Source organism: Protopterus annectens, chromosome 8.part0 (genome assembly GCF_019279795.1).
Source record: "Protopterus annectens isolate FY-2018-M chromosome 8.part0, PAN1.0, whole genome shotgun sequence".
Classification (NCBI taxonomy): Eukaryota; Metazoa; Chordata; order Ceratodontiformes; family Protopteridae; genus Protopterus; species Protopterus annectens.
In genome coordinates, this window is record NC_056741.1 from 973,763,097 (window position 1) to 973,785,438 (window position 22,342).

The window sequence follows — 22,342 nt, forward strand, 5'->3', positions numbered from 1 at the left end:
GACTAAGGGTGAAAAATAGATCAATAAATCATTTGGCATTATTCTTCATAGTAACTACATGTATACTATATTTAGTAGTTCCTAGTTATGTTTTATACTTAGTTAATATCATAGTATGTCAAGGATGACCACACCCCCACTAAACACATTTGGTCACATACAGCAAGACGTTCCCTGCTTTGATTCTCATCCAGAGTCCCTTCTGTGTCGGGTCTGCATGTCCTCCCTTTGTTCATGTGAGTTTCGTCCAGGTGTCCTGGTTTCCTTCCACATTCTATAGACATGCAGTAGGTGGATTGGACACTCTAAATTGGCCATAGGTGTGAGTGTGTGTGTGCATGCAAGTGTGTGGTATGGATGGACTACAGTGGCAGAGCTAGCTGCCCATCAGTGTAAGCCTCAGCTCTAGATGATTGTCACTGGTGAAGCGACACCCCAACCCCATGTGCAAAAATGGGAAAAAGGAGTTGTAGATGGATGGATGGATTTAGAGTATATAAAATGAACTTAATTATTACAGATCTATTATAGCCTCTTCCCTATTATCAAAATATTTGTAAACCATTTTTCTAACAACTACTCAGCCCTATTTGCAGCTATTGCTTGTTATGTGAAGCACAACAAAGCTTTTGCAATGCCTTCAGTAACTTCATTACATGGGTAATGGCCACTGATACATTTTGCTGTAACCCGATGAGGGAGTCTTTACTGCAGGTCTCTTTGTTGACATGACAAGGGCTTTTGAAGCAGTCACATGTAGTCTTCTTATCAATAAACTCAAAAGATTATATTTAGGATGGGAGTAAAGCTCTGTGAATATAACTGGTACACGGCCTTTTAGTACATTTAAACAAAGCATTAACCTGCTCCAATGTAGTTTATTTTTTTAATGTGAGCAAAATTTGATGCTTGAAATTTACAGGTACGACAACAATCTCAGATCAGGCACTGATTATTCATTGTATTTTTGTATATATCCCAGTTATATTACAATAAGATCATTTTACATTCTAGTAGCTGTAATATATGATCACAAATGCAATAAGTGAACGATTTATCTTTATTTTTTAATAGTTTATTGGTTTAACTGTTAATTATTTAAGCTAAATATATAAACTGGTATACTAAAGCTTTTATTTCATACTTGATAAAGATTCTCCGGAAGTGAAACCTTCTGTGTGTTTGCTATAAACAAACATATTAATCTTTAAATCAAAGAATGTAACTTCTATGTTTCTTTATTTTGATGTTGTTTTAGTGACTCCAAAAGAAGTCATTTAGACATTTATGTTTTTTCATCTGTGTTTAATATTAAGTATATCTAGATGATTTTTATGTAAACAGGCAGAAGAGAAAAGGGCATTTGCTCACTTTTGACTTTGTCCTTATCAAGTGAGAAAACAATGGCTTGTATTTAAGAAAAGCTAAATGCTTACTTAAGGACTTACTTACTTGTGACATTCTTATATCATAAGGTAGATGCTGTGGGTTTTACATTCAGTCAGAAAATATAGGCAGCAGAATGTCATAGAAATAAAAAAATTCTTAGCAACTGTTGAACTGTTGTAGCAAGGTTCTGCCAAAGACTGCTAACTGGGTTATCTTTATTACTCTATTGCATATGTTTCAGTATAATATAATTAAATTGCTGCAAGGTAGAGCTGATGAATTTTAAAATAACTCTAGTAGTATCAAAAATCTACTTGCATGTTGTTCACATAAAATGCTGAGCTGGTCAGATTGTTCTTTCCTGGTATCAAGGAATTTGCTTCACAAGAAAACAATTAGAGTTTTGGGCATTTGTTTAAAGCTCATTTAACAGCTGGAAAAAATTAAATCATGGGAAAGTAAAGGTCATGTGATGTCCAGGTTTCAGTAATACACAATAACATTTTTTGCAGGTAGTAGAGAATGTGAATCTTTGATGTTGGTAGCTAGAAAGATTAAATCATTATACAAGATTGCAGGAAGCCATACCCACAATTCCACTACAAGCTAGATAAATAACAAAAGTGGCTCAACAGCTAAGTCCACTCCTGTATTTTGTCTGTATAAAAAAAGTAATAATTTGTTGTAATCTGGTTCACTCTGTTGATTCTGAAGATGCTATTGTGTGCTGTTTGTGAATAAACATGTTTAGTGCAAAAAAAAAAAAAAAGAATTACAGCACATCATTTTATTTTGACTAGAGTGAAGGTTTTACATGCCATTTTATGTCATGGGTGAATGTTAATCCTGGCAAGGACTGCATAGTTGCCAGTTATACTTATACTAAATGCCATGCTCATCCTTGGAGCTATGCACAGAAGCTATAGAAAATATATTAATTACCTTAAGTCCCGTTCTGGGAAAAAATGTTGGTAGCCGTTGTGAATTATTGTTTTGTCTGGATGAAACTGTACCCTACAAACAACAACAATACCTTTTTTGTGTAAACTGTTGTGCTGCAAAATTAAGGACTAGCTCCATTGCTGATGAAATACCATAAAAGATTATGTTGGATAATGCAGAATTGCTTATATGTGTGCAATTTGCAGAATATGTAAAGAAGATAGAATTAGCATTATTACTTGTTTTCACTGAGGTACTTCATCAGATGGAGCCCCATAATTAGAAGTGAAGACATCAAATAATACATAAAATGTCACTTCCAGGACCCTTGGAATAAGAGCAGCTGTGATTTTGTTTAATTGCAAAAGTATATCAAAAATTCAAAGATTTAACGAAAACATTATTATCATTTAGGAAACACAGGTGCAACCTAAATGAAATTTTGGGTATCAGCTTGTCATCATAGTACAGAGGCAATTTAGTATAAAAAGAATAAGACATGACATGTGCACAACTATTCTAATGACTAATACACATAAGAAAATACTCCTTATAACCTATTCCTAGTCAGGTAAAACTACCCATACATATAAACCTAAACACATGAACAAATAGTACTGTACACAGAAAAAGAGAAGAAAAGGCAGTTTGTTAATATTGTACATGAGGAATTATTGCATTTGTACTTTTAAGAGAAAGATATTGCACTTCTGTAAGAATATATTAACTATAGTGCATTAAATAATGTGTCACTTTCAGTAAAATATTACAAGTGAAATCATGTTTGGAGGTAGGAGACATCCAAGTTGATGTCAGAGTTTATGAGCCTTATTACTGTTGGATAGAAGCTGTTCAAGAGCCTGGAGGTCCTACAGCGGATGCTGTGGTACCTCTTGCTAGATGAAAGTCTATCAAATCAACCAAATGCTGGATGAGATGCATTCATAAGTATTTTGTTTGCCCTCTTTATGCTTCTTGTTGTAAAAAGTTGTTGCATGTTTGGAAGATTTGTGCCCATTATCTTCTCCACAATTCTCACCACTCTTTGAAGCTTCTTCCTCTCTGTCATAGTACTGTTTCCATACCGCACAGTAAAGTTGCAGGTGAGATTACTTTCAATAGCTCCTTTAAAGGAAGTGGATAGAGCATTCGGAGGAAGCTTTGCTCTTTTGAGCCTTCTCAGGAAATGCAGGCATTGGTGAGCTTTATTAATTACGTGGCCTGTATTCATGGACAAAGAGAAGTCTTCTGAGATGTATACCCCCAGGAACTTTGTAGATTGAACTCTCTATACTACCTCACCATTGATCCCAAGTGGCAAGTGAATGGCTGGCCTTTTTCTGAAGTCAATGATAATTTCTTTAATTTTGTTGACATTCAGATCTAAGTTGTTATTTTCACACCATTTGATCAGAGATCTAACTTTGTTTCTTTATTCCCTCTCGTCATCATCACTTATGAGAACCACTACACTGGTATCATCTGCAAATTTGATGATATGGTTATTGGGAAATTTCACAGATCAGTCATAGGTTCATAGGTAGGTACTAGGCTATTGGCCTTATGGCCTATATAAGCCTAGCCAAAGGTACCCTGGCTTTCGCCACCCATGAAAATTATTTTCCTGTGCCACTGTCGAGCAGAGCCAGAGAAGTGATCCCCGGGGTGAATTTCCTATCCCCCATCCAATCATCAAGATTTTTCTTGAAGACCGCTAATGAGGAGCTTTGTTTGATATAGATAGGTAGTTTGTTCCAGAGTATGGGAAGTCTCTGGGACAGGAATCTATCCCTCCAGCATGTTCTGTTTATTGTGGTGACAAGGTTTAGGTCCCTAGACCATGTAGCAAATAGGGATTGGGATTTCTTTAAGTGGAGCATGTCTAAAAGCTCTGGGTTTGACATAGCTTTGTGTGTTAGGCAGAGATCGCCTCTGAGTAGGCAATATGCAATGGAGTAAAGCTGCAGTTTTTTGAGACGGTCTGCATAGGGCATCTGTTTGAGGCCGGTAATCCTATTTGTGAGGTATTTCTGTGGCCTTTCCAGTTGTTGTAGATGTCTTGTGAGGTACATACCAAAAGGGGCATTGTACTCTATAATGGGTCTAATGAGTGATGAGTAGAGGGGAACAATGACCTCTTTTTTTCCTGGATGAGAAACCTGTTGTGATGAGGTGTGCCACGTAGAAGGATTTCCTGACTACTGTGGCGATGTGATTATCAAAGGAGAGACTACTGTCCACCTGTGTCCCAAGGTCTCTTATTACACTTTCAATGTTAAGTAGACTACCGCCTATGTTGTAGTTCATGGGTACTGATTTTTTCCAAAAGGGATGACAATGCACTTTTTGCCATTGAGCTTGAGGCCATGGCTTTGACACCAGGCATCTGTATCAGCGAGGCCCTTTTGTAGGATGTCCACATCTTTTGGAGTTTTGATTATGGCTCCTAGTTTGCAGTCATCTGCGAACTTCATTAGCCAAAGACTTTCTGTGTTGGTCTGTGCTTCAGAGAAGTAGATACCAAACAGGAGAGGACCCATGACTGAACCCTGTGGTACTCCACTTGTCACTGATCTGAAGTTGGATTTGGAGTCTGCTACTTTCACAGTGTGGGTTCTGTCAATGAGCCAGTTGGCAACCCATCTTGTGACATAGGGATTTATACCTAGTTTAGTGAGTTTATCTATAATTCCAGAGTGGGGGAAGGTGTCAAAAGCCTTGGCGAGATCTAGATAGGCTGTGTGAACCACCTTACCCTTATCTACGGCTTTGGTGACTGCTTCAAAGAAGTCTATCAGGTTTAGGAGACATGATCTGCCTTTTACAAACCCAAATGGGGTGGGGTCCTGAGTTTAGCGATTACCAGTGTCATTGTTTATAAGTTCCATGATGATACGTTCCATAGCCTTGCAGACCAATCTCATTAGGCTAATGGGGTGGTAGTTTCCGGGGTCTGTGGTGGCTCCCCCTTTGTGGAGTGGGATAACTGTCACTGTGCGCCATTCAGTGGGCACATAGCCTGAGGTGAGGCTATGATTGAACATGGTACTTAGGTGGGGTGCCAGTTCGTTCTGTAGTTCATGTAGAACACAGCCTGGGATGTCGTGAGGTCCCATGGATGCTGTGTTCTTGGCTTTGGATAGTGTGTTTTTTACCTGTGCAGCCATGATTACAGGAACTTTGCATTCTTCTGGTATAGAGATGGTCCCTTTAGGGGATGACAGGGGTGGTAAAGTTAGCACTGAACCTATCTGCCAGGATGTTGGCAGTATCAGTTGGTTCTGTATATTTAGTGCCATTGTGCTCTAACTCAGAGCAGATCTGAGTGTTGCCATTGAGATTCTTGACATAGCTATAGAATGCTATGGATAAGGATTGTGAATAGTAGAGGACTAAGTACACACCCTTGAGGCACACCAGTGTTGAGTGTAATGATGCCTTATGTGTTGTTACCAGCACATGTCTTCTGTGGTTTTCCAATCAAGAAGTCAAGTATCCAGTTGCAGAAGCTCTTGTTGATGCCAAGGTTAATTAATTTGCCTATGAGTTGCATCGGAACCACTGTGTTGAATGCTGAGCTGAAGTCAATGAACAACAGCCTGACATAGTTGTTCCCTTCTTCAAGATGTTCCAGAAAGAGGTGCAGGGCCACTGAAATGGCATCCTTACTGGATCTGTTTGTTCGACAGGCAAGCTGTAGAGGGTCAAAGGTTGGTGGCAGAGCTTCTGTCAGATGCTTTTTTACTATCTTGTCAAAGCATTTCATAACATTTGAGGTTAACGCCACTAGTCTTTAGTCATTTAAGCAAGTAGGATTGGGTTTTTTGGGTAGCGGGATTATATCAGTTACCTTGAAGCATGCTGTCTCTCTTTCAAGAGCCAGGGAGGTATTGAAAATATCTGTAAGGATTAGGTTTAGTTGGTCTGTGCATTCTCTTAATACTTTGTCCAGAATGTTTTCAGGGCCTGCAGCCTTCCTGAGGTTCACTTTCTTAAGCTGGCTTCTCTCTTCTCTGTGGTTAGGTTTGTGCACTGTCTCATTCTGACCAGTGGATAGCTTTGTAGCCTCCAGGTTGTTCTTCTCCTCAAATATGCCATAGAATGAGTTCAGACTCTCCAAAAATTCTGTGCTGTCATCACATTGGACTGACTTGGTCTTGTAGTCAGTTGGCTGCTGAATGCCTTGCCAGAGGCTCCTGGTATCCCTCATGTCCTCAAAGCATCTTTGTACCTTTCTTCCATACTCTCATTTGGCTTCTACGATGCCCCTTTTAAGGTTAGCCCTTGCTTCTCTAAGACCCACCATCATGTTTATCTACTGGGTCTGCACCCACTAATTCACTGATAAGCACAAATCAGAGCTCCAACCTGCAGTAGATTCATTCATGGTTTTACAAGGAAAAGTTTTGTTTTTTTTAAATAGTCATGCAAAAAAGTACAAGGATAACATAGTGAGATGACACGCTTTGATACAAGAGTTCTAAGAGCAAGAAGTGAGGGTACCTGGAGATGCAGTGGCTATGATTGAACCTATATTATGTATTGTTTAACTCTACCACAAGGTCATTACAGGAAAATCTGCTGAAACTATTTTGAAAATCACACAGGAACTCGCTAATTCAGAGTAAGATTGGTTTAACAGTACATTAGGTTAATGAAACAGAAAGTACCCTGCATGTGAACTGAGAACATACTGCTGCTAAGACAGAAGGTGATATTCATGTGGCGTTCTGATGTAAACAAGGGTTGACAAACTGCGCCAGGCCTTAGTTCTCTGTGAAAATTAAAATTTATTAGATTCTAAAGACCACTTGCAGATAGAAAAGTTCATCATTTTTGCAGTTTTTTTATTGCCCCAGCACAAAGTAAGCAAAGAAAATGTGAAATTTTGTAGCCCTTCTTTGTGGCTGGAGGGGTATTGTAATGTGTAATATTGTAATATAAAGACCAATCATGAACTCTTTAAGCTGCTGTTCTTTTATTTCTCTTCCTAGGTCATATACAATTATATATATATATATATATATATATATATATATATATATATATATATATATATATATATATATATATCAAATAGCTTTATTACCTGGTTTGATCCTTTTTTGAAAATTGCTAGAAGTTGAACTGACAGATGAGTAGGCATTAAGCTACTTCTCCTTGAAGTAAACAAATCTTCCTTTTCAGCCATTTTGTTTTATCTCTAGTTATTTTTAATGCTACAAACTGAAAATATAAGTAACACTTTTACGTTGCTCATAGAATTCATTTGTTTGAATTGTCAAGTTTAATTATTTGAGAAGCCAGTTGGTTGCATTCTCCAGTCCTTGGTTTTATTACCTCACTGTCAGCTGGTAAATTGCATGACTCTTAACAAATCCCTTAACCTGAAAATATTTATGAATTATTTCCTAAATAGAAATGCTTGTGCCTACTGGGTTCAGCTAGACAAAAAAAAAAAAACAGATGAGGAATGGAGAATTCTTGTGATGCTCACTTTCCTAGAGCATGTGCCAGCTTCAGAAAGCCAGTGCTGTTGTTATGCATGGTTTATAGCACTGCTCCCTACAGCCACTCTATCTCCTTACAAAGGAAGACATATTACAGGATAGGTAGTGCAGAGCTGTCCAGGACCCAGAAAGATGGGACAAAAGGAAGGACAGATTGTAAACTGGTTCTTTGACAGGTAGGATCTTCATCAGAAGTAATACTAGGATACAGAAAAAAAAGTATTTGATCATGTAAGAAAAAGAATAAGTTTGGGGATGAGCATCCAAGTGCTCCGGATTATGTGGAAAGCTCCGCATTTAATGACGAGTGAAGCCACTGTTCTGCTGTTCCGCATTGAACAGCTGTGGCTCCACTACACGCATTCTGATTGGTTTGTGTACCGCAATTACTGCCAATCAGCATCGTGGTATACAAACCAATCCATAGCTGTGCTGCCCTTCCACATTACACAGCACTGGCTGTGCTCCACAGTTTTGATGAGCTTGTACACCGCATTTACAGCCAGTTGCGAATGCGGTGTACGAGCCAATCAAGTAACGCGTTTCAGGACAGGAGCCAATGAGAGCTCCCCAATACAGGCCAATCACGTTCTACTGTGGATTGAAGATGTCAGGACTGGGACTCAGAAGCCAGGAGAGTAGTCAATAAGCTGAAGGGACTTCAGGGGCCTTGCTTTGGTAGAACAAGATCGGTAAAATGGATTACTAGAAGGCTGAGGTTTGTGTTGCTGCCTGCTGGACAACCGGGGCTGATCAGATCATCGTTTTGGATTAAATTTTGTTTTGTGTGAAGACTGAGTCTGTGGATTATAGGCAGAGGTAAGTGCTTTCTAAATGTAGCTGCAATATTACCTCTGCAAGAATTTCTATCCTTGAGAACCTGTAGGCTAGCAACTTTCTAAGTTTATAAGAGCAATGTTTAGTGTCTCTAGTTTTGTGCTGCTTGTCCCTCATATGTCTGTTGTATACCAACACAGATCCTGTTATTCTAGCAATATTTCCAAGTTTATCAGGGCAATATTTCTATGTTTATAAGAGCAATATTTAGTGTCTCTAGTTTTGTGCTGCTTGTTCTTCGTATGTCTGTTGTATGCCAACACAGATCCTGTTATTCTAGCAATATTTCCAAGTTTATCAGGGCAATATTTCTAAGTTTATAACAGCAATATTTAAAGTGTCTCTATTTTTGTGTTCTGCTTGTCCCCCTAGTATGTCTCAAAGTAATTGCCATATCTTTGAGAAACTCTATATCAACACAGATCCTGTTATTCTAGCAACTTTCTAAGTTTAGAGCAATATTTAGTGCCTCTATTTTGGTGCTGCTTGTCCCTAGTATGTCTGTTGTATGTCAACATAGATCCTGTTCTAGCAATATTTCCAAGTTTATAAGAGTAATATTTTTAAGTTTATAAGAGTAATATTTAAAGTGTCTCTATTTTTGCGCTGCTTGTCCCCTATTACATTGGGCTTTGTCCAGATTTCTTGCACTAAGAGGTTGAGAGGTATGTCAGGATGGATGTCAGAAGTGAGTTATTTATACTAATGAGATACTTTAAAGTAGACAGGATGCTGTTTAACTAGGTCTAACTAAAATCATTTGTGTGACTTGTAATGTCTGTTTAGAAAATGTAGTAAATGTGAATTTTATTTTTGTAAAGTGCTATTTCATTTACTTATGGTGTGGATATGGTCTTGCAGATTATGAAACAAAGGTTTGGATCTGAGAAGTGTCTTATTGAATTTTACAGATATTCTACCACGCTCCATGGCAATGGCATGTTTCACGCAGTGCGAAAATAGGGTGTTCCACATTTTGACCATTTGTCACACATTGTTAAGGTCTGTGTTCCACAATGGCCTCTTAAGAGGTTGAGACCTATGGTTGGGGGTATAGTGGCAACAGAGCTGATATTCTTAAATGTCCTAATAGAATCAGAAGAATTCATCTGGACAAACTGAAAAAATTGTAATAACTGTACAGACACACACACACACACAAACACACACACTCATGTTCACACACTCACACATATACATTTGCATACAACAAGCTTAAAAAGAAGGTGTTGTTATGCAGCGTGACCGCCTCAAAAAACTCCAGCTTTACTCCACAGCATATCACCTACTCCGAGGTGATCTCTGCCTAACATATAAAGCTATGTAAAACCCAGAGCTGTTGGACATGCTACACCTAAAGAAATCCCAATCCCTCCAAGCTACATGCTCTAGGGACCTAAACCTTGTCACCACAATAAACAGGACACACTGGAGGGATAGATTCCTGTCCCAGAGACTTCCTATACTCTGGAACAAGCTACCCATCTATGTCAAGCAAAGTTCTTCATTAGCACTCTTCAAGAAAAATTTTGATGAGTGGATGGGAAATAGGAAGTACACCCCGGGGATCACTTCTGTGTCTCTGCTGGACAGTGGCACAGGAAAATAACTTTCTTGGGTGGCATAAGCTATGGTACCTTGCTGGCTAGGCTTACGTAGGCCCTTGGGCCGATAGCCTAGTACCTACCTATGAACCTATATATATATATATATATATATATATATATATATATATATATATATATATATATATATATTTTTTTTTTCCCTTCATAGATAGGGTGTTGGATGCATTTATCCTTTTATCTTTTTTATCCTTTTTTTGATGACCAGGATGGACCCACTAGGCTACTGGCCTTTCTTCATGGGAGACCAGAGGTGGTGTTTATACTACGATGGGAGACTTGGCCAGGGCATAGGGGAACTTAGCCTAGATTTTCAAGCAGATAGGGCTTAGTGTCTCAAATGAAGGATGAATAATGCTCATTTGTTAATCAAGTAGATCTATTGGGCATACTGTCACTTTTCAGATGCAACTGGGGTGCAATGTCTGGTTAAGTGATTTGCTCAAGATCACACAGTGGGCATATGAGGACTGAAAGAAATAGTCTTCCTGAGTAGGCATGAATTCAATAAAAAAATTGTGAGGACAGTTAAATATACTTGGGAAAGATATACAACAGTTTTTTTTTTTCTGAGGAAGGGGAAGAAAATTTATGCTGTGACTTAACTAGTATATGAAACGTTCTACAATTAGTAAAACTAGCAAATAAATGACTAAGGTCAGGTAGTTTTGACTAACCTGTAAGTCCTTGCTTCTGAAGTTTAATCTGACTGAAGACAATATAAATGAGACATGAAGAACAGAACAGTAGTTTACAAAATAAAAACTATGACAGTAAAGTGTTAAGAAAAAAAGGAACTGGATGAGGAGGATGATGCATCCTGATAAGAAGAAGATGAGTTATAATAATGTGGGGATGCTGGTCTGCATTCTATAATAGGTAGTGTAAATTACTGTAGTGTAATCTGAGCTAACCTTTTTTAATTTTAGCACATGGCATAGAGGCAGTAGAGAGAGAATTATAAAGACACAAAAGTCTGATGAACAAAGTATCTCATTATAAGGCCTTCAACCTCCTTCATCTATAACAAGAGCCCTAATAGAGTCTATAAAGCAAAGAGATCTTTATCAGTGAGTAGATTCAGCACTCTGAGACAGCGAAATATATGGTGTGAAAAACATTCAAATTCAAATAATTTAATTGAAGATGCTGGTAGTGGGGTTAATTACTGTCAGGCTGATGCAGGCATTCTCTTTGTTATGACAGTATTGAGTTATCCCTCATTATGTTTCACACTTCAGGCAGGGGATAAGTCCAACAGAAACATTGCCACTGTGATAACTGTTAGCTTTGTTACTGAATTACTCATTCTTCTAATTAAGCATTTTGGTTTATTTTTTTATTAATTTCTTGGATGTTTACCAAATATGTGTTTTAGTGTTTTTAAACTAGTGAGTGTCCTTGTAAACTAGCCTTGTTGTAGGTTGAAGGAAGTTACTTTTTGAAATGATAGACAGCTGGATAGTAGAAAAAAATTGTCAAGATGACAGTTCTTCTTCAGTCACTACTTCTTCTGTTTAGTAATATATTTGTTATACCCCACTTTTTCTCTACTATGTTTATTTATTTATTTCGCATGGTGGCATTAGATATGCAGTGCATTTCAAGGTTTTATTTAGGTTCCAGTCACTCGTGAAGGCTCACACTGTATTATGATTTCTAGCTGCTTTGATTACCAGCTTCAGAATTCATTTTTGGCACTAGCTTTCTGAGTATAATCTAGCACAAGAAGTAATTTAAAATGAAGAAAAATATGAAATATGTACATTGTTACTTGCATCTGTATGTAATAGCATACAAGGATAAAAATATAGTAATGCTCTAGATGATTCAAGAAATAATCTCAGACATGTACTGACCTGTGTGTACTTTATGGCCACAGACAAGTTATTCCATTTGATCCATCTGAAGTCTGAGGTTTGGATAATTTACAGAATTTACTCAATCCTTCTCAGAAGCATGCTTTATTTTAGCATTAATCTATCTAAGTGGGTTGTGTCAAGCCCGCAGAATTGATCCCTGATGCTTATGTGCATTTGATTATTATAGGGAGACTTTAGGTCATTGACAACAAAGGAGCTGAGTACAGACAGCTCTAAACTGCATATAGAGTTTTTATTACTGCCAAGATTACTGCTCAGCTGAACTATGAAACACACGATTGTTTTACTGAACTGGCCCAGTGCCCCTTTTAAACTGAAGATTTTCAAGCTACACTGAAAAAGTCCATTTGCTTTGCCAAAAAGATTTTTGGGCAGTTCAAAGACAAGTCTTTGACATTTTCACTAAAAGCCTTAATACTGACTATCCAAGAATTATGAATCTGTAATATATTACTAACACAATCTTTTTTCAGCATGTTTATAATGGATATAAAAGCTGGCATATTAATCTGCCTTATCAGTAAAATAGATATTTATACAGCATTTTTCCTTAACATTTTAGTGTAATTAATGCTGTTATACATATTTACTTTTTTTTTTATTTGTTGGCTACATTTCACTGTGCTTTGGCATTTGTAAGAATATATATTAATTAACTCTACAGTGTACATCGCCTTTTTCTTTAGTTTGTATTCTAATTTTATAAAGTTTATCAGGCATTAATAATTTCTGTAGTTTTCAAGCTCTGAAATTTACTGTAATTTCTCCGAGCCTCCTGATCAGTGGCTAAAATGGGGTCCCTTTGGATCAACTAAATATGCCACTTAATATATAGATAAAATTATACTGCACTTGTGTTCATAAAGGTATATCACTTGATCTACTCATCCTGTCAAATCACTGACTGTTTTACCTCCATAATTCAGTTACAGTGAGGCAATTACTGGCTTATGTGGCAGTTTGGTGTCTCCAGAGGTTCACCCTGTGTCAGTCTGCATAGACAGCTATGCAAGACAGGTTGTAATCCTGACAGCAAGGGTTAGCAGCATACCTTTCAATCTCTTTGCTCCAGAATTTTGGAAAAAGTCAAAAATAGTGAGAGGACAGAAGGGTAAATTTAGAGACAATTTTTAAATATTACTCTAATTCACTTAAATTTAATAGAACAACAAGATTTGCATCAACATGCCTTTTCTAAACAATATGAAACTCTAATGACTGTCATTGTTGACTGTCTTTTGTGTTCAGTTTTACCAGAAAATCAAAGATTTTGTGAGGGACAAGACAGAAATACAAGGCAGAATTGTGGATATTTTGCACAATTCCGGACATTTGAAAGGTATGGATGTCAGGCCCATCTAACTAATAAAAACAATGTCATTATTGATGAGAAGACTTAAGAGTTGTTATGGTTACTCACCACTTGAAGAGATGATTTCTTCTTACTGGTAGCACAACTACATATGTGTTGGAAGGCTCTTGGTCAGCTACTGTAGGCCATGAGGCATATCATAGAGCAGCTACCTCCTTTGACTAAGTGGCAAGACCAACAAGACCACCATGCATGCCTAATGAGCTAGCATTCTGTGCCATATGGTCTCCACTCAGACTACAAAAAATGGTGTATCTGCACCAGCATGTCATCTTCTGAAGAGAGGTATTCAGGTTAAACCTCACCAGTCCTCTCTACCACATACAACCTTCTACAGATAATAGAGTTACTAGTCAAACATGGTCACCTGACCTGCATTCAGGACTTTAGGTTTCTATTTTAAAGGAGTTGGCATAGTTGATATATCCCTTACTGGGTAAGGGGGAATGAATCAAATGAATTTTTGCAACTTGAGAAACATCTTTGCCTCTAACATCTGTGAACATTGTCATGTTGTTTCCATGGAATTATCATAAATAATTTTTAGTAGTTATTCTATCCTGTCCAACAACAATGTGAAAAGGACAGGATACACAAAACAGAAAGCAATGCAAAGCAATGCAGCATTCTTTAAACAGCCATAGAATTATTTTTAATGTCTCAGCGCAACAGCCTTCTATGGAAGTTTCAGTACTGACCAGTTCAGATAAAGAGTGCATTTTATTTTCTGTATCACTCAAACTCAAGTATTTTGGACTAGCTGATTGAGGCAAGTAGAGATCATCACTATGGTTGTCTTCATGTTTGAGTTCTGATCTGTGTCGAGAATACTAAGCTTTATGTATGGAAATTTATCTTTGCTTTCTTAATTTATCAGCTGTGGTGTATCTCATGTACTAGTCATGCTATATGCTTTTGTAATGTAATGGAGGTATTCATAACGTAATGGCAGTATTCATAATGTAATGGTGGTATTCATATATGATGCAGAGTGCTTTAGAGTTTGCCTGTTCCAGGCTGCTTTTGCTGTATTCAACCAGAAAATGCAATTCAGAATTATAGCTTAAAATGGAGGCTCATGAATTACCTAATTTTCTAAACAAAAAATGAAGGGAGAAAACCTCAATAAAAATACTAGAATCACACATAAATTGCGGTTGTACCAGTTTGTAATAAACGGTGTGGACCAGAGCCATATTAAAATCTAAAAACTTTTAATAAATACCAAAGTAATGGAAGCTAAATGCTTTTGTCCTTAAATCAACCAGGACTTTATCAGAGCTTCCATTAATTGCACCAATACACTATTTATAACATCATTCTAGAGCATGTGACACACTACTGCCAATCAGTTCAGGACTCATAAAAAATTTTAATTTTTACTTTATCTTATCCTTAAAGTTATAGAAAATTTTAAAATCAATATATTAAATGCTTAAATCACTTGCTTTAAAAAATATAAATATAAAATATAAATACAGTTGTAAAAAACAAAAGGTAAAAACATTTTAAAATTCAAGGTGTATTAAATATCTATGAAAGTATTAAAACTATTTTCCCCAATGTATTTAAAACATTTACTGGTTTAAAGTTTGTTTAGATGAGGTGCAAACAACTTTAAGAAAGGAAATGGTTGTAAGACTGCATATTTACATGTTAATGTGAGATGTTACAGTTTAGCTGCTTTAAAGACTAAAACACAACTAATACTGAATTTGTCATTTAACTCTAGGGGCTGGGAAGTATCAACCAATAATTTCCAGTATAGTTCTCTTCCTTAGAATGCCTATGTAGGGTGTTAAATGCATCATTTTTCTTAATAGCATATACATGCTCATAATTCCTGGATTTTAAACTTCTTTTGGTTTTACCTGTATAGAAGGCTGAGCATGTTATACAAGTTGCAAGGTATACTGATCCCCTAGAGCTGCAGTCATATTTGTCATTTGGGGTAATTACCCTAAGGTGGGACTCATAGTAATGCTCACTGAATCAAAAACATATCTGCATTGAGAATGCATGCTTCATTCCTTCATCTTAACCAGTTTTTCAGCCCTAGGGAACGTATTATTATTATTTGCCTTCTCAAAGTATGATTTTATATTTGTACCCATTATACACATAAAATGGCTGCTCACCTAGCTGTCAAAGTAAGTCTAAGAGTCTTAAAACAACCTTCCAGTTTCTGTTCCTAATTTTCTTTATATCATTATTTCCTACCTTTGCTGTAGTCTTTTAAATCCACCTTAGGGTTTGTGTTAACTACCCCAGGATCTGTAAGAATGGGCTGAAACTTACTCACATTCTTGTTAATTACCTCTTAACTAATTTTGATTAATAATTCACCGGAGTAGCCTATGTTGAGAATATATTTTGAACTTTGGTTAATTCTTTTTGAATGTAAAATTGTTAGACACCCATCAATACAACTTCAGCATCTGCCATTTGGCTAATTCACTTGTTTTCAAAGTGAAGTGAAGGTAAATTAAAATATGGGCTTTATTTATATTTATATCTGCCTAACTATCTAGCTATCTATCTGCCTGTATATCTAAGTCTAGAGCTAGCTGATTCATACCTTTACTTATTGTAATTCCTAACCCTGTAGCATCACAGTAGTCCATAGAATCTGTATCCACTTTACTGATAAACTGTAAAAAACTTTTCAGTATTGCTAATATACCTTGAAAATTCAATCTAATTTCACAGTTTGCTTTCCTATGTCATAAAAGCATCATCTAAATTTGTAGATAACTCTTAATATATGGTATCAACTTACTATACATATCAGCTTTCATATCCCAGTACCAAAAGTTTATAATTAAAGAGACTGGAGTTGAGGCAGCCTCCACTGCAATATCTTTAATTTGCTTAAAATATTCACCATCAAAGTACACATAGATTCTTCAGTACCACCTCCTTACACCCTTTATGGTAGAGTTCTTGTAAAGTGCTTCTTGGAATCATTCCTGTCCTAGTTCATGTAGAATAACTGAAAACAGATCTACAACATCAATAGTCATATTATATGCTTAACCTTTCCCAGACTTTCTGGTGTATTCTTCTGTCATCTATTTTATGATAGGAATTACTCCAAATGCAGGTATCATACCCTCACCATTAACAGATTTGCATGCACCTGGATAGGCATTTTAAATGTATGTGAGTGATATCACTAATATGCCGTCTTTTTAAATCTGGTAATTTTTAGAATAACATCCATGTAGCTATATTCCCTTTCTTTCCTAAAGCCTTGCTTCTTGATCTGTCCATAAAATAATGTAGTCATTCCTCAGTCATGTTAGTGGAACCACTGTAAAGGCTGCTTCATAAAAACAGATGTCTCACCTCACTCTAAACCTCCTTGTGTACCTTAATAAAGCATATCTAATTTTGTAATTCTGGATCTCCTATTGTCACCTTGTGCCAGATAAACTTCTGTATCATCGTTATCATTGTTATTATTATTATAATTATAATTATTACTATTACTAGTAATAGGAGTAGGAGTACGGTGTGAAGGGATCCTGCATAGAATATGTGTCACAGGATATCATTTACCAAATGCATGTAGAATGTCTTTAATATAGCAGTTCTGCCTATTCATAAGAGTGGCACCTTCCTTTAAATATATATATATATATATATATATATATATATATATATATATATATATATATATATATATATATATATATATATATATATATATATATATATATATATAAACAGTTTATTCATATGGGTGAATTGAGCTGTAGTAATTTTCTTACGGCAAAGGTGTATTTTGATAGCTAAATATTTCAGTATAAATATGCTTCACACAAAGCAGATATCAAGTATGTTTTTCTGAAGCGTTTTTTTCTTCTAATTTTGTTAGAAGCACCTCTGTTTCAGCTGTATTTTGCATAAGTGTTGAGAGAGTAGCAAAGTGTTAGGAGTATATTTTTATACATTAGTAGGTCATTTTCTGGATCTGTTGTTAATGACAAGCCATTATCAGCATCTAATGACATTTTTTATCTTTTATTGCTCAGTCCTTCAATCCTTCCTCTGTATTGATTCTTCAGTATTCTTTTTAATGGCTCAGTTTCTGGCAGACATAGTAAAATAAACAAGTGGTATCCTTTATCAGGTGCTACTATAGCTTCTGTAAGGCTCAGACTTCCTGCCAATTGTTAGCATTCTAGCTGATGGGATAGTGCATACACCTGCTTCTTAATTCCATAGGTTCATAGGTAAGTACTAGGCTAGATGTGCCTTCTGAGCCATTTAAGCCTAGCCAATGTCTCTCAAAGGTGAGAATCAAACTCTGTACCTTGTGTCTCTAAGGTCAACACCCTAATCATTTTGCCAACCCTATTGTATCTAGCAGATTACAGAGATAAGTCCAGCATATGGAATATATTCAAAAGCTACAAAAGTGGCTACAGTGAAGTCAAGGTCTGACTGATGGGACTGCATTAATGTTTTTAACATTCTTAGATGATCTCCACTGCTTCTGCTAACAATAAATCTTTTCTGTTCAGAGGAATGAATAAGGGTATTATTCATGTTAACCTGTTAGCTAGTACTCCTGCATATATTTTTATATCTCTATTCAAGAATGAGATTTGATGGTAGTCATACCTCTCAACTTCCTAACACAAGAAATCTGGACATTGCCTTAAATAATACATATAAAAGACCCCAAAATAGAGACCGATTTTAACTATTGCTCTTATAAACTTGGAATGTTATTAGAATATCAGGTGTTGTATTACCTCCCATTTCCTGAAGGATTTGCAGTCTGAAACTCAAATGCATATCTCTATTTAGTGACTTTAATTCTTTGTAATTTGCCAGAAAAACATACATTTTAAGAGGAGTAGACCAAAAATATGAGGCGAAAATCTAGACATTCAGCCGAAATCTGGACAGTTGAGAGGAATGATAGTAGTTCCCCACATCACCTTCATGTTTGTTAGGCTCAGGAAAAATGACTGATTAAAGTGATAAAGGTTGGAATGCCCCATCTCTTTTTCCTGTATCTCTCCATGTACTCAACTAAAATCGCAGGCTATAGTAAAAGATGAGATATCTGTGGTGCTAGGTCATATGGGCCTGATGCTTTCCAAATGGGGTATCTTTAATAACCCTCTGTTATGATTTTCATATCTTTCTCATTAATTACTTGGTGTGTTCTACATATCTGTTGGTTAAATTTAAATAATTCAAGAGTTGCTTTACATTCATTCCCCAGTCCAATGATTGTTGTTTTATTTTGGAGTATAACTCTTTACACAAGGTTCTGAATGCTTGTCATATTACTCATCTCCAGCCACTTTGATTTCCCTAAAATAAATTATTCCATTTAAAGATTTCTTCTTTGCTTAAACTTCCATGCTAAAATTTTTCCTAGCTTATTTCCTTTGGGCTGAGTTCTTGTAGGTATTCATTGTAAGCACTGTTTTTTTTTATTTTTACCTTGAGAAGATCCTATTAAGTAGGGGCTTCTTTGTGCTCTTTAATAACTGTCAAATTTTAAAACTAGTCTCTTAGTGCTGTGCCCCTCAGCTTTGTATTTCTACCTCCCTTCTCTTTATTAATATTATATTCTTTACTTTTTAAAATGCTGTCTAATTTACATAAATCTTTACTGTTTTCTTGACTCCACATTGACTCTGTTTCATCAGATGCTTGCTTATTTTTTTTTTTTTGTTATTTTTTTTTGAGCATTTTTTCTCTGCAAGAAAGTCATGGCTGCCTCTTCAGTGGCAAAGGCTTTAAACTGTCCTCCCCATTTAATATTGTCTTCTGCTGGGCATCTTAGTTGCATGACCACATTATTAGTGAAGTAGATTATATGAACTTCCAAATTTGCTCACCTTCTTTAAAATGTATTATGACAAAGCTTTGATGATGCATCATCCTGTGACCTTTCACCATAAAAGGTCTTCCTTCTCAAGCAATTCTGAGATGCAGTTTGTATCTCTAATGTCAATAAGCCTGAAACAGTTTTGCATGGTTTGCAAGTTGCTTGCTTAAACAGTCAGGTGTGTGTGCTCTCTCTGAAGTGGATAGTCTGGAAAAGCTTATAGACTCTAATATAGATTGCTGTGAGGGAAAGGTTCTTTGTTTTTGCTTTCTTGTATTTTGCATTGCTTCATTGCCTTTTCTATTTTGTAAATTGTGTTTTTTTTTCTTTACACAGTTTTACTTATATTCTGCTTTTATTTCTATATTTAAACTAGGGAAGAGACTAGAGATGTGTCTCTTGTGAGTACCCTCCCCATGTTGCTGCTGTTGTGCATTTAAACTCAACTGTCTTTCTTGTTTGTCTGCCTTTTGTGTTAATTTAACCATATATTTCATTCTCTCTCCTTTTCCACTGGCTATTGTGAGCAAACACAAAATTACCATTTTGTGAAATTTCTCCCTTTCTGCTATTTAAATTTATTGGCCATTCCACTGTTTTCCATAGAATGCAAAGTGTCCACCGCTGTCCAATTTATCTTGCTTTTTTAAAATTAGTGTCTTTCCACTTCGACTGATAAAATTTAAGTTACCCCCCTTTCATATCCAATTGCTTAGTGCACACTGCAACTCATTTTTTGTCTACCTTAGCCTTATAATTTGTGAATTCTAGTCCAAGACCACCAATTATTGGAGACCCCACATTCTGCCTCTTAGTAGTCATCTTGGAATTAGTGATTCTGCCTTCCTCTCAGTGAGAGAAGGAGCATATGAACATTATTTCCTGGAGATTGCTGATCACCAGAAAACCTGATAACTGCTTTGTAGTTGCCAACTTGGATTTGTGCTTATATTTTGATTCTGTTGAAAGAAGGAGTAGAGTGCATTGATTCCTGACTGTTTCTGATTGGGCAGTGAGTGTCTGTGTTGGACCTTCTTGACCGGTCTGGTTGCTGTTCAAAAGCATCTAGCAATTAAAGGCTACAACAAGTCTGCAGACCCTTGCATCTTCTGGGACAAGATTGTTGATCACTAAAAAGCCTGTGGCCTACTTGTCATCTTGGGATTGATGCTACTGTTTTGCTTCTGGTGAGAGAAGAAGCAAAGGAGCGTTGTATGCCAGCAGCATTAAGCTATGCTGAGACCAGCACTAGTAGTAGCCAGGCAGTAGCCAGTCAGGTAAATCCCCTCTTTTCATTATTCTTGACAAAACTAATTGTTTTCTTTTCAGTAAGTACTGCTTTATTAATTGTTGTCTAACTGAGTTTCAGAATATCTCCCTAAGTACTTCATCTATAAATCATCAAGGTCTACTTATTAGTTTCCCCTCAAGTGTTTGTCAGTTCCCTGTATAAACACAGACACCTTGACTTGACATTTTTCCTGTAAAATCACCCTTGGAATTTCAGCAATACCTAACTGCACACAGGGCAATTAGTTTGCCAGACAAGGACAGCCCTCGGAGTTGTAAATGAGATAGATACTCCTGACAGAAGTTTATATTCTCACTGGAACCATCCAATCAATAAAAATAGCCTGTTGCCATGGATATGAGTTTTCCCACTATCTCCTTTAGCAGCTTGGTGGATATGGGCATCCTGAGGCAGAAATTGCCTTGTGTTTACTGACAGCCAGCTAATTCACAAACAAACTGATATGGTATGTGAGAGATGTACTTACACAATGTCACTGGAGGCAAAGTTCTCACATAAAAGCACTCCTAATGTGTCAGTCAAGTTGTCAGTAGTATACATCCTGCTCCCATCACACACAGTTCAAAGCAGATACTTAGACCCACATATGCTGAGGAACTTAAATGTAAATGCCCTAACCCCAAAGACCTCCCATATGAAGTAGAAATAACACATACCATTAGCATCTCCAAATTTACATCAGTGCATACAGCCATTTATTCAGGGAGGCTGGGTAAGGAGAGATTCATGGTCAGTTGCTTATCAGGTGCCAGGATGCCCCATATTATGCACACACTCAAGGTCATTGGACCATAAGTAACAGTATGACTCAGTCATAGTTCAGGTGGGTGTAAATAACCTGAGACATACCTCAAAGAGAGACATCATGGAGCTCTCAGAATATGTGTCCCTTGCTTGTATGATCCAAGCAATGAGCAAAATTTTACTTTCTGCAAGGATGATGCCACAATATGAACAGAAGATGACTGTCTTTAATAATTGGCTTAACTTCTGGTGTAATTCTAAGGTGGTGCAATATTTCTCAGTATAGAAAGAGATGGTCAAAAGACCACACTGCTTTACCAGTAATGGTTTGCACCTCTTCCCTCTAGGCTTTCAAATATTGACTAAAACATTGTCCTCCCCATAAGTGCCATTTTAGGCAATGCCAAACTGAAAGTACTTCTGCCATTTACTTATTTATTTGTTTTACATTTGTTTACCGGGATGGTCTAACTGGGACAGTGCCCATTTTCAGCGGAGGTCCAGGGAGAAAAGCTCCAGCCTAAGCTTGCATACAAAATCATCACATCGAGTAATACAAATTATAGACAAAAAATGGGTGTTAAAACATTTATAGGATAAAACTGTAAAAACAAATATATATACATAGTATCAAATAGAGCAAGACTTTAAACACTTGAATATTGACAAGTGTATGGTTGACCCTATATATGTGGAGGACATAGCAAATCAAAACCAAGAAAACCTGAAGGTGTTGCTGCTCAGTGCTAGGAGTCTAAGCGAAAAATTTCACACCCTTCAAGCTCTCCTCACCCTAGAGAATGCTGGTGTCTGTGCAGTTACTGAGACATGGTTTAAAACTGCAGAGAGCAGAATGGTAGTTCAAGTATGT